This window comes from Myotis lucifugus, unplaced genomic scaffold, assembly GCF_000147115.1.
Source record: "Myotis lucifugus unplaced genomic scaffold, Myoluc2.0 scaffold_55, whole genome shotgun sequence".
Lineage (NCBI taxonomy): Eukaryota > Metazoa > Chordata > Mammalia > Chiroptera > Vespertilionidae > Myotis > Myotis lucifugus.
In genome coordinates this window covers 2985774-2999521 of record NW_005871103.1, presented here as the reverse complement: position 1 = coordinate 2999521, position 13748 = coordinate 2985774, and the positions used below count along the sequence as shown (strand labels likewise).

The 13748-nt window shown below is 41.5% G+C and overlaps 1 protein-coding gene across 9 annotated transcripts in view; it reads left to right on the top strand.

Moving 5' to 3' along the window:
* ATXN7 (ataxin 7) overlaps positions 1-13748 on the top strand; it is a 121095-nt gene that overhangs the window by 68537 nt on the left and 38810 nt on the right. The window contains exon 1 of one of the 9 annotated variants that reach the window (XM_023754053.1): positions 7114-7150. The exons of the other annotated variants lie outside the window; for them this stretch is intronic. The gene's annotated coding sequence lies outside the window, so the exon portion shown is untranslated. Of the gene's footprint in view, positions 1-7113; positions 7151-13748 lie in introns of those variants that run through there. 9 annotated transcript variants of the gene reach the window in all.

Sequence of the window (13748 nt, the reverse complement as noted above, 5' to 3'; positions counted from 1 at the left end):
CAGGATGCTAGCTAAATTTGGCCACTAAATTAAAAAAAATTTTTTAAATATTTTATTTATTCATTTTAAGGGGAAAGAGAGGAAAGGAGAGAGAGAAGTCTGTTTATTGATGCATTCATTGGTTGATTCTTGTATGTGCCCTGACTGGGGATTGAACCCACAATCTTGGTGTATCAAGACGATGCTATAACCAACTGAGCTACCCCGGCAGGGCTACTATATTTTTATTATCTAGGTATTTTCTACTTTGAAACATCAGTGATAGTTAATCTTCTTAGGATTGGCATTCATTTAAAAGTTCAGAGACTAATAATAATTTTTAATAGCACTTGATGATTTACAAAGTGCATGTATTACCTCATTTCCTATTCTTAAAGACCCACTGAATGGATGGTTTTATTCCCAGTTTACAGATAAAACTCCTAAATTAAATTTCATTCATACAGATAAAATGTACCAGGCCATCCCCGGGCCCGATGCTCAGTGGTTAGAGCATTATCCAGATAAGCCAAGGTTGTGAGTTCGATCCCCAGTCAGGGCACATGCAAGGAGCAATCAATGAATAAGTGGAACAGCAAATCAATGTCTCTCTTCTCTCTCTCTCTCTCTCTCTTCATTCCCTGTCGAATCAATAAATTAATAGGATTTTTTTAATATACTAGGGCAGGTTTTCTGACAACTCATTTCTATTTCTCTTGTGTATAATAAGGATGTATGGAGTTAAAAGAAAATCTAGAGAAGATGTAATGAATGTCATCTGTCACAAAATTATCCTGGTGACATATTCTAGCTCTGGTAGAATTTTAATTTTGCTTAGAGTAGCTGGGTCAGCATTGTTAACCCATTATCTCAGAGAGAACATGTAATTTGAAGACATAATGATAGTAGATAGATATTTGTTGTAGTCCAATCCTTAGATTTCTCTTCAGAGTGTTCTACTTTATTTAACCCTAAATCATAGTAGCTAGTCAAAGCCAAACTCCTCCTCTTTTTGTTACAGCCTCATAATATTTTGTAGCTTCTTTAGAGAATTGGTTGGCATATTTATTTCTGCAGTCAGTATAAAGGTTGAAACTTGTTGCAGAGCCAAAAAATACTTGGCTCTTTTGCTTCAGAAACACCTTGCCAGGCCTTCCTGCAGCAGTTGGGGGCTGAGCCAGGGAAGGGAGCTAACAGAGCAGGCGCATCAAAACGTGAACCGTGTCAAGGTGGAAGCTATGTTAACTCTCGAAGGAAATTCCCAGTTGACCATTTGACCTAAGCTCCTTGTCACTCAATAGCATGATGTAAAGTGAATGCAGTGAATTCAGATTTTTCTTTGCCATAAGCCAAATAGTGCTAATATGATTTTATCTTTTTCCTGTTGTGTAATAAGCAGGCACCTTTTAGTGGTGTTACTTATACCATTTGTAGGAGCAACACTTTCATTTCTAGTTATAAAATGTATTGATTTTTTTCTCATACTGAAATCTGTGTCTTTCTTATCTATGTTTTTGAGGTTTTCTTAAAAACTAACTGGCAATGATGTTATCTGTGTATTTAACAAATATTTATTGAGTACTGCTGTCTGTTCTCGGCATTGCTCTCTACTGAACTAGAAAAGCAGTGTCATTGATTTCATGCAGCTTATATTCTGTTTAGGGAGGGTGGCACAAGAAAGACAAAATCAGGTAAAATAAGATTATGATAAATGCTAGGAATAATGTGAGAAAGAGTGGCCGCGGAAAGACACTTTAGATAAGGGTAGTCAAAGAAAGCTGCTCTGAGAAGTTGGTATTTAAGCCCCATGATGAACAAGAGCCTCCATTTGAAGATCTGGAGGACCGGTGTTCCACACGGAAGTGCAGAGATCGGAGGTGGAAATGGATTTGGCAGAAAGACCAGTGAGGAGGTACAAAAGCCGTGTGCAAGGAGAGGGGTCCAGGTTAAGGTTGGAGAAAGAGGGGCTGGGCCAGAGGATTCTGCGCCCTGCAAGCCACAAAAGGAATCAGGATTGGACTACGTAGGCAAGGTGAAGTCACCAGAGGGCTTTGAGCAAGGAAGTGTCTTGATCTGACTCAGGTTGGTCTATGGAATGCAGGGAGCTGGGACACCATTGGTGGGCTGTGTTGTGCTAGGCCAGGTGAGAGCTGGATTGTTGCAGCAGAGGCTGAGGTGTGGATGGAATAGGAATCAGCAGGGAAATAGAAAGCCAGCAGGGCCTGCTGTTGGACTGATGAGAGAGATGGGAAAAGAAAGGATGAGGAATGACTCATGGGGTTTTTGGCTCAAGCAACTGGATGAATTTACTTAGCTTGTGGATCCTGGGGTTCTTTCAATTTGTATATGGGCTTTTCCCCCCTAAAGATTCTAGGAATAGAAAATAATTATTGCAGAGATGTCAAACTTTGGAGTCTTTTTTTTATTCTTTTGAGATTTTGTTTGTTTTGTTTTTGTTTTTTGTAGTCATATAAGTAATTTAGTCATATAAGCTAGAAAACAAAAGAGGATGTGTACACTTTCCTGGGACTTCTTATGCTCTAATTTGGGTAACAAAAACTTGCTGATTAAAGAAACAAAAACACATATATTTCTTATTATTATTAACAACAGTAATATACATTGTTTTTTAAAAAACAATTAACCACCCTGGCTGTACACCAAAGTTTCAGGTTCAATTCCTGGTCAGGGCACATACCTAGGTTGTGGGTTCGATCCCAGGTCAGGGCGAGTACAGGAGGGAACCAGTCCATGTTTCTCTCTCACATTGCTCTTGCTCTCCACCCCCACCACCTCTCCCTTCTCTCTCCAAAAATCAATTAAATTTTTTAAAAATAAACAAGAAAGTAAGGCCGGTGTGGCTCAGTTGGTTGGGCATTGTCCCATGCGCCAAGAGGTCGCCGGTCCAATTCCTGGTTGGGGCACATGCCCAGGTTGCAGACTCGATTCCTGGTAGGGGTTGTGCAGGGGCCAGCTGACTGATGTTTCTCTGTCATTGACATTTCCATCTCGCTCTCCCTCTCCCTTCCTCTCTCTCTAAAATCAATAAAACATTTTTTTAAAAGTAACCCACAACAGGAGGATAACTATGCAATCAGAATGAATAAATCTTCTCCACCTTACTTCTCAGGGGTACAGTTTACCATGCACCCTGGGAAGCTTTCCAGTCCTGGCTGAGCAAAACAGTATTTGGCTGAATACTTCTTGTTTTTTTACACACATGAAAAATTAGATTCGTTATAAACCTACTTTCGAAACTTAATAATCTGCCTTATTTTTCCATGTTAACGCATATTACTCCTTTTTATTTTTAAAATTTATCTTAATTGTTGAAAGTATTACAGATGTCCCCCTTTTTTCCCCCATTGACCCCCTCTATCCCACACCCACCCCTCCCAGGCCTTCGCCACACTATTGTCTGTGTCCACAGACTATGCATATATGCATATAAGTTCCCCAGGTTAATCTCTCCCCACCCCTCTACTCCTGTCTTCTCTCTGAGATTAGGTATCTGTTCCATGCTTCTATGTCTCTGGGTCTGTTTTCTTCATCAGTGTATTTTGTTCATTACATTCCACACATGAGTGAGATCATGTGATACTTATTTTCTCTGACTGGTTTATTTCCTTAGCATAATACTCTTCAGGTCCCTCCATGCTGTCTCAATGGATAAGAGATCCTTCTTTTTTACAACTGCATGGTATTCCATGGTGTAAATGTACCACAGCTTTTTCATCCACTCATCTACTAATGGGAACTTGTCTGTTTCCAGATTTTAGCTTTTGTAAATTATGCTGCTATAGGGATGCATATAATCTTTCTGATGGGTGTTTTAGGTTTCTTAGGATATATTCCTAAGAGTGGGATCCCTGGGTCAAATGGCACTTCCATTTTTAATTTTTTTGTGTAAACTCCATGCTGTTTTCCCATAGTGGCTGTACCAGTCTGTATTCCCACCAGCAATGTACTAGGGTTCCCTTTTCTCCACACCTCGCCAGCACTTGTCTTTTGCTGATGTATTGATGATAGCCATTCTGACAAGTGTGAGGTGATACCTCATTGTCATTTTAATTTGCATCTCTCTGATGATTGACTTTGAGCATTTTTTCATGTCTCTTGGCCTTCTGTATGACCACTTTGTAGCAGTGTCTATTTAGGTTTTTTGCTCATTTTTAAATTGGATTGTTTTTCTTCCTTTTGTTAAGTTGTGTTAACCCCTTTTTTATTTTGGAAGTTAACCCCTACTTTCTTTTCAAAGACTGCCTATTCCACTTTATTAATGTATTTAAATTAATTTAACCAGTCCCCTACTGACAGACATTTTGATTTTTAGAATTGCATTATTACACAATGCTTTAGGACCATTCTTTGGGAATGTCTGTCAGTACTTCTGTGTAGGTATTCTCCACATGGAGGTCGGTCATAGATGCCCTTCAGGTTAGTATACTGTGACTTATTGAACTGTTGTAATTTGTGATTCATGTCACCATGAGGGGGCGGTGAAAATGTGACTTCCTAGCACCACCAATAAATAAGTTGCTAATACTCAACAGTGCTGCTCTTGACCTGTCTGCTGCATGTATAAATCATTAGCGTGGCTGAGCTTCAGAGTTTAAAGGGGACATTTTAGGATATAAACCATATTTTGGTTATACTTGCTAAAGGATTTTTTTCCTGACAATCCTTTCACAAGACTAATTTGTATGTTGACTATTAAAGATACATACACACCTGCTATTTCAACCCTGTGAAGCTGTGGTCTTACATATGACCAGGAGAGGGAGTTTTCATTGCTTCCTTATGCTGTAATACAAGCATGTCAAACTCAAAGGCTAACGGGTCAAATAAACAAGGTTTAAGTTTATGTGGGCCGCAAAAAAACAAAAGCTTCAGTTTTCATAGAAACATAGGTTTATTTCAATAGAGACATGCTGAATACAAAAGGCTAAAATAAATGAGTAATCGTTAACATAAAATAATAGAACATTTTAATAAAAATTAATGTTTTTTCTTGAACATTAACTTACCAGACACTGAATAACTGCACAAATTAATAAGCATAACGCAAATAAACCTATTTTTCTTGTTCTCCGAAAGCAAAATATTTCCTGTTGCGCACACCAAACAAGTCAGTACAAGACTAATGACATGGCCATCGGCTGCTAAAATATTCGCTGCTAGTGTTAGTGGAGAGAAATGGTGCACCTGCGATAAGCCGCGTAAGGGAAATGAATGCAACACGATTATAGTAATCAGTCATTAGCGAACGTTGTAGTTCATTATTAATAATTATGTATAACAGGATATTGTAAAAACTAAATTATGAAATTTTTATTAAAACATTTCTTAGCCCTGACTGGTTTGGCTCAGTGGATAGAGCATCAGCCTGCGGACTGAAGGGTCCCAGGTTCGATTCCGGTCAAGGGCATGTACCTTGGTTGCGGGCACATCCCCAGTAGGGGGTGTGCAAGAGGCAGCTGATCGATGTTTCTCTCTCATCGATGTTTCTAACTCTGTATCCCTCTCCCTTCTTCTCTGTAAAATCAATAAAATATATTTTTTAAAAAACAATATTTCTTACATACCATTATATTGGCTGGGCCGCAAAGATATTCGTGTGGGCCCCAAGTTGGACATGCTTGCTGTAGCACCTGCTAGCAGGTTGGCATAATACCTTCCATTCATGTTCTAGTCCAGCGGTCGCCAACCATTTGGACCACTGGTTGGCGACCGCTGTATCTAGTCCAAGCCCATGAAACACACTGGTTTTGGGGCCCCAAGGGGGCAGTGCCTAATTTTAGCTATTTCCTTCCTGATTCCAGATTGTTTGTATAAAAATCTCAGTCTTAGGTTTACTTCTACATTTTGTTTTTAAGACAACAGTTATCAAATTGAACTTCAAAGAAATTGTATACCCTTTCCTTTGTGTGTTTGAAAGTTTGAGAGAGACAGACAGACAGACAGATATCAAAGAAGGTAATTATCTTACTTTAAAATAAATTACTAGGTGTACTGGTTAATAATAGCGGATTTTGTAATCAAAGAAAACACGATAATCTCAAGAGAAACATCAAAAGTGCTGTATTCAGAGTAATGTCCATTGCTAGCTACACATTTCCCCATCTTTCAGGGAATTTGTGGATACCGTCCCAATAGAACTTTTCTTGTTTTGAGGCAAACCATTCAGAGACCCAATTTTCCACTTCTTCGTACGTTTTGAAGTGCTGCTCAGAAAGTGTGTGTGTCATCCATTGGAACAAGTGGTAATCTGAGGGAGCAAGGTCTGGTGAATACAGCGGGTGGGTTAATACTTCCCAGGCAAGATCTTTTAACGTGTCTTTAACTGGTTTTGAAGTCTGTGATGGTGCGTTATCATGAAGCAAAGTAACTTTGCCATGTCTTCTGGCACATTCTGGTCATTTCACGATGAAAGCGTGGTTCAAATTGATTACTTGTTGTCGGTAGCGATCAGTATTAACGGTTTCACCTGGTTTTAGAAGCTCATAATACACCACACCTTCCTGATCCCACCAAATGCAGAGCATTTTCTTCTTTCCGAAGCAATTTGGCCTTGCAGTCGATGTTGATGGTTGACCTGGATCAACCCATGATTTTGTGTGTTTGGGATTCTCAAAATAAATCCACTTTTCATCGCCAGTCACAATTCGATGCAAAAAAGACTTTCTTTCCTGTCGCTGAAGCAACATTTTACTGATGACTTTTCAGTTTTCCATTTGTCTTTCATTCAGTTGATGTGGCACCCATTTTCCTTCCTTTAAAATCTTTCCCATTGCTTGTAAACGATCAGAAATTGTTTGCTGAACAACATTTAATCTTTCTGCAAGTTGTTTTTGAGTTTGACACGCATCTTCATCCAATAATGCTTGTAATTATTGGTCTTCAAACTTTTTTGGTTGACCTGGACATTCTTTGTCTTTCACATCAAAATCATCACTTTAAAGCTTGTAAACCGGAGAAACCAAGATGGCGGCATAGGTAAACACGGGAGTTTGCTGCCTCGAACAACCACTTCAAAAATACAACTAAAAGACGGAACGGACATCATCCAGAACCACAGGAAGGCTGGCTGAGTGGAAGTTCTACAACTAGGAGGAAAGAGAAAAGCATACCGAGGCTCAGAGGAGGCGCAGTGCTGAAGTAAAATATTAAGGTTCGGAGTGCATGTGGAGCGGGCTGGAGGCTGAGGGCGCGGTTGTCGTTTTCAATCGGGAGGGAGTCTCAGGCTCTGAGCTCCAGTTCCGGGCGAGTCTCTAAGGACCCAGACTCATACGGGAGAAGCGGGACTGTCTGGCATCGCTCAGAACCCTAGGGCAGCTTTCTCTCCGTGGGGCTTGCAGCGACTACTGGGACACTGAGAAGCAGAGCCTCTGAGGGCAAGACTGAGAGCAGCCATAATTGCTAATCCCGCCCTGTTGATCCCGTGGGACCCGCCCCGCCCAAGCCCTGCAGGGAGGCTTTTGCTGGATAGCCTCAGGCAAAGGCTAGATTAGCACCTCCCTAGAGATCCAGGAGCCAGGAAGCCCAGAGGTCAGAGTGGGACCACCCAGCTTGCAGCTCCGTGGAACCATAAAAGACACACTCAGGGGGCAGACTCAGTGAGCACCAAAGCCCCATCGAAGCAAGTCTAGCCCCAGAGGGGTGTCTCCAGCACAGAAGTTCTCCCACCGCAGACACAGCTGATTCCCACAGCCAATTGGCCTGGAGGTCAATTCCCCACAGTGATAACTACAACAATCAAGGCTTAACCACAACAAGACTGTGCACAAAGCCCACAAGGGGGTGCACCAAGAGTGTCTACCTCAGGTAATTGAGACACTTAGCACAGAAAGGCACTCTATCGACACAGCGAAGCATAAAAAATGCCGAGACAAAGAAACAGGACACAAACGACAGAATTGGAGGAAAGCAAACTGTTGGCTATAGAGTTTAAAACCACACTTTTAAGGTCTTTAAAGAACTGTTTAGAAGCCGCCGATAAATTGAGTAAGGCCCTCGAAAAGACTGGTGAGACCGCCGATAAATGTAGTGAGATCCTCGAAAAGACTGGTAAGACCGCCGATAAATGTAGTGAGATCCTCAAGAAATCTAATGAGACCCTTGATGTTGTGATAAAGGACCAACTAGAAATTAAGCATACACTGACTGAAATAAGGAATATTATACAGACTCCCAACAGCAGACCAGAGGGTCGCAAGGATCAAGTCAAAGATTTGAAATACGAAGAAGCAAAAAACACCCAACCAGAAAAGCAAAATGAAAAAAGAATCCGAAAATACGAAGATAGTGTAAGGAGCCTCTGGGACAACTTCAAGCCTACCAACATCCGAATTATAGGGGTGCCAGAAGATGAGAGAGAGCAAGATATTGAAAACCTATTTGAAGAAATAATGACAGAAAACTTCCCCTACCTGGTGAAAGGAATAGACTTCCAAGTCCAGGAAGCGCAGAGAACCCCAAACAAAAGGAATCCAAAGAGGACCACACCAAGACACATCATCATTAAAATGCCAAGAGCAAAAGACAAAGAGAGAATCCTAAAAGCAGCAAGAGAAAGAAAATCAGTTACCTACAAGGGAGTACCCATATGACTGTCAGCTGATTTCTCAACAGAAACTTTGCAGGCCAGAAGGGAATGGCAAGAAATATTCAAAGTGATGAATACCAAGAACCTACAACCAAGACTACTTTATCCAGCAAAGCTATCATTCAGAAGTGAAGGCCAGATAAAGAGCTTCACAGATAAGAAAAAGCTAAAGGAGTTCATCACCACCAAACCAGTATTATATGAAATGCTGAATGGTATCCTGTAAGAAGAGGAAGAAGAAGAAAAAGGTAAAGATACAAATTATGAACAACAAATACACATCTATCAACAAGTGAATCTAAAAATCAAGTGAATAAATAATTTGATGAACTGGTGATTGTAACAGAACCAGGGACATAGAAAGGGAATGGACTGACTATTCTTGGGGGGTGGGGAGGAGGAAGAGGTGTGGGGGTGAGTGAAGAGATTAGACAACAATTGTGCACCTATGGATGAGGACAGTGGGTGGGGAGTGAGGGCAGAGGGTGAGGTTGGAACTGGGTAGAGGGGAGTTATGGTGGGAAAAAAGAGGAACTAATGTAATAATCTGAACAATAAAGATTTAATAAAAAAAAAGATACATGTAAGGTAGCAAATAAATGTGATATTAAGCCTCATTGTTAAATGAGTTCTTAAATTGAGTAGAAATATCTATGTAAGAAAAGAATTCAATAGTGTCTATTGTAATTACTATTATGTTTTTAGAATCTAAAGCTTTATATTAAAAGCTATAATTAAATTTTTTAAAAATTAAATCACATTATAAACAAAAGTACCTTTTCTCTCAGCATAATAAAAATGATTTCCATTTCCTGAAAAAAAAAAAGCGTGTAAACCAGCATTCACAAGTATCTTGAAATGGAGCATGTTCACCATAAGCTTCCCGAAGTATACGATAACTTTTTCTTCAAAATAAAGTAATGAATTAAAACTTCCCGCAAATGCTCTTTTTTTTGGCATGAAATTCGACATTTTTAAGCGTAAAAATATCTATGATGGTAACACCTTCAGCAAATTTGACATATAAAGTTTTGAAGCTTGTTGTCAATACAACAAAAAAGCATACATATCAAATTGCATATATATCAACATATGTGTAACTCCATCTATTGAAAAAAAAATCCGCATTATTAACCAGTACACCTGGTAAGATACAAACAGTAAACCCCCAATCACACATGATAGAGTTCTTGATTTGTAATTTCCTACGCTCAACAGTGAACTCGAGAATGGAATTTGTTTCAGTGTTTCTTATGCTTGATATTTTTAAAAGGTTGTCAGAATTCGTAATACTGGATTTGTAGTGAGCTTTTGAAAGTTAAGATGTTGTTTTGCCAGTGTGGCTAATAGGCCTTTTTCTGTGTGATTCTTTCTGTGCTCAGTTGTGCTAATTGAATGAATTTGCTTAGCCAAACAAATGAAATGGGTGTCTTAATCAGAATAACTTGTTTGTTATCATACCAGAATTTCATAATGTTTAAATTTTTTTCAGCTGTCTTCACAGTGCATTTTTTTTATAACTAAATTAGTTTCTCTATGGATTTTTTGATTCGCACATGAATATATATATACACACATACATATATACATATATATTTACATAGATATGCAAGTAGAATAATCTCAAACATCCTATTTTCACTTAAACCTACTTTTCTCTTTTTCATTGGCTCGTCTGCCTCCCATCTTCTCCAACTCTAACAGCCTCTTTTTCTCTAACCATTTATGTAATTTGTTCTTAGTGTGAAACTTAGTAGACATTCTTCTACATTTTTTTCTCATGCTGTAACTCTATACAGGCACATATAATCCCATGTTTTATTAGCAGGGGCTTTGAGTCATAATTCTACCCCTTCCCCCCCCCCCCAAAAAAAAAAAATAACGTATCCTATTCTGCACACTTCTGCTTCTTTTTTACTCAACAATACTGCCTGGAAACCCATTCACATCCCAGGATAACACTAATGCCCTCTTTTTAATGATTGCTATCTGTTCTAAGGTATGCTGTGCAGGCCCTCCTCAGCCACACCCTCTGTGGACACTGACTTTGTTTCCTATTTTTTACCTCTGAACAAAGCAGCAGTAACTACCCTGCTATGGATGCCCTCAACTGCTGGTGATTTTTCTCTATGGGATGGAGTTTCCTGGGTCAGAAAGGATATTTATTTGCATTGTTAATAGCTGCTATTAGAGTGTTTCCCAAAAAGGCTGTAAGACTTTATATCTCTACTAGCCATGTCTGAGATTATCACCACCAGGAATAGGTGTTTTATTTATTTTTCCAAATCCATTTCTTTTTCTGAAGCCTCTTACATTGTTCTACACACAGATATGCTTAATTGTAATCTGACTTTGAAGTAAATTTCTCTAAAAACTGTATTACTACCAGAGAGGCATGTAGCTTCTAAATTTGAGTATTAATGATACTAGAGGCCTTGTGCATGAATTCATGCACGGTTGGGGGTCTCTCAGGGTAGCCTGTGGGGATTAGGCCAAAACCAGCAGTCCAACTTCGCCTGCTGCTCCTGCCTCCCACTCCCGCTCATCCCAGCCCCACTGCGCCTGCCGCAGGCTTTCACCCAGTCAGTTGTGATTGGGAGAGGCTCACGCAGCAGCAGCAGCAGCACTCACCAGTTGTGAGCCCTGCATCTGGTGCCTGTGCTGAGTGGGTTTGGGGGAGTGCAGGACGCAATAAGGACGCAATAAGCCCTCCGGGCAGGCGGTGGGATGCCCTTGCTGGCCCAGGATCCAGATCTGTCCCGCTGACATTCACGCCAGTTGTCGGGAGCAACCTGGCAGCCGCTTTTATATTGTTTCTCCTTGAGGAGTGTTTAGAGAGGGGAAGCAGCCATGGTGCCTGAGGTTGACTTCTAGGAGGCCTGTGGTACTGTTGGGATTGTGCTGTCCGTCGGTGCCTGGCCCGGTTCTCCAGAGATTGGACCTGCAGGACTACTGAGGGAGTGATTGGCTGCCACCAGGCTGGTGGGCCGCTGGTGGTCCATCAGCCAAGCGGCATTCCCACTATGGGAGCGCACTGACCACCAGGGGGTAGCTCCTGCGTTGAGCATCTGCCCCCGGTGGTCAGTGCGCGTCATAGTGACCGGTCGTTCGGTCATTCCGTCATTCAGTCATTTGATCGCTTAGGCTTATATATATATACTAGTAGATGAGGCAGAGCACTTTCAAAATAAGTGATGATTTTTAAAAATATTCATTTAAACAATTACAGGCACATTTCCCAACACTGCTGGAAAATTTCTATTCATTCTTGTGGAATTTACCTTCAGGGAAGAAATCTAGTTCTGTGATGCTGCTATTCCTCTCTGCAGCATGTGTCGTCTCCTAAAGGATTGGGTGAGATTACTTGAAGGGCCACTTTTATTTCAGATCTCTTTATCCTCCTCACATTCAATGTGATTTTGTCACCTTTTAAAAAAAATGTTTTTATTTCAGAGAGGAAGGGAGAGGGATAGAGATAGAAACATCAATGATGAGAGAGAATCATTGATTGGCTGCCTCCTGCCCACCCCCTACTAGGGGGTTCAAGCCCGCAACCCAGGCATGTGTCCTTGGCTGGAATCGAACCTGGGACCCTTTAGTATGCAGGCCGACGCTCTATCCATGGAGCCAAACCAGCTAGGCGATTTTGTCGCTTTTTAACAGTGTCACTTTGTGTATCAAGTAATGACTGGGCTGAGGTCAGACTGTGGTTAACACAAAGCCTATATAAATCAGGCCATGAGGTTAAACTTTGTCTGCCTTTGAACAATCGGAACAGTTGAAAGAGGACAACATGAAGTGTGACTGAGCCCTGAAGGTCAGATGATGGCAGCCAGAGGAAGGCTGTGGTGCTCTTAGCCCGAACATGAAATAGCCCCTTTCGACTTCATGGCCCACCTCTCCTCTCCGGGGTGAGGACCTATAAATCCTGGGTAATAACACAGCAACAGTTCTTGGTGAAGCTAATCTGATTGTGGATAGCAGACCCACAGCTGAATGAATTGCTTGGTATTTCTAAGTTTGAAAATACTTTCTCCCCCTTTCAAGTGCTCCTTGGCAGCAGGTAAGGAATGTTAAAGCTCCTGTAAGTGCCAATTAAGGCCAATTATAACTCGCCCGGCCTGCTGTGACAGTGAGTGGGGTGAGTGGAGACGTGTTGTGCTCCTGTAAACTGGAGAACTGGCTGCCGCCAGTGACAGGAACACAGCATTGCCCAACTGCCAACTGCGTGTTTGTGTTTGTCGCGCTGCAGAGCACCAGGTGACACCTCTGCCGGCTTCTCAGGGATTTGATTTAGGAAATCCCAAGATTTTCTGGAGACCTCACTAATTTTTCTGATCGAACCACTGTCTTACTCTTCCTTTCTTCAAGTGATGTCCACCGTCAGTTTCCTTGTTTCTAATGGTAAAAGCTGACATTTATTGAGCATTTAGGATGTTCTGGGCACTGCATTCCACATGTTTCCTCTAGTCCTCACACAGCCCTGTAGGAAGGTGGTCTCTGCGCTTCTCAGGAGAGGCCACGGAGCCTGAGGACAGGAGTCTCCTGCCCAAGGCTGCCCAGCTGAGAGTGCTGAGACCACCGGTCCTAAGCCCCAGCCCTCGGCCCTCCTGACTGCAGCTGGTCTGCTCGTTGGCTTCCAGGGCATTAATTCACTGGAGAATTGGTGTCAGTTCAGGACTCCCTTTGTGCAACCAGAGTGGAACTGATGAGTGCTCACCAGCCACACCACAGCCAATGCGTGTAAGCTTTGGTCTGTAAGGCATGGATGTTAGTCTATTAAAATGTTATTTTAGTCTATAGTCTTTTTTCAGTCTATAGCAGTGGTTCTCAACCTTGGCTGCACATTAGAATCACCTGGGAATCTTTTTAAAATCCTGATTTCTGGGCCTCATCCTCCAGAAATTCTGTTTCTTTGTTACTAATGGTGTGGCCCCACCCCATAACAACGAAACCGAATTTCCCTTTCCTGGGGTGGCAGCAATCGGGTTTTTTTTCTGAACCCCAAGGACGTTCTTGCACTAACAGAGAGGGGGGGGGTGGGAAGGGCGCAGACCCCCTGGGCAACGCAGACAGAACGCATCGGGGAACAGCAGTGACTAAAAGAGCCTATAAAAAAGAAAATTTTTTATTGCACTACCGGTTTTAGTGACTCTTGCTGAAG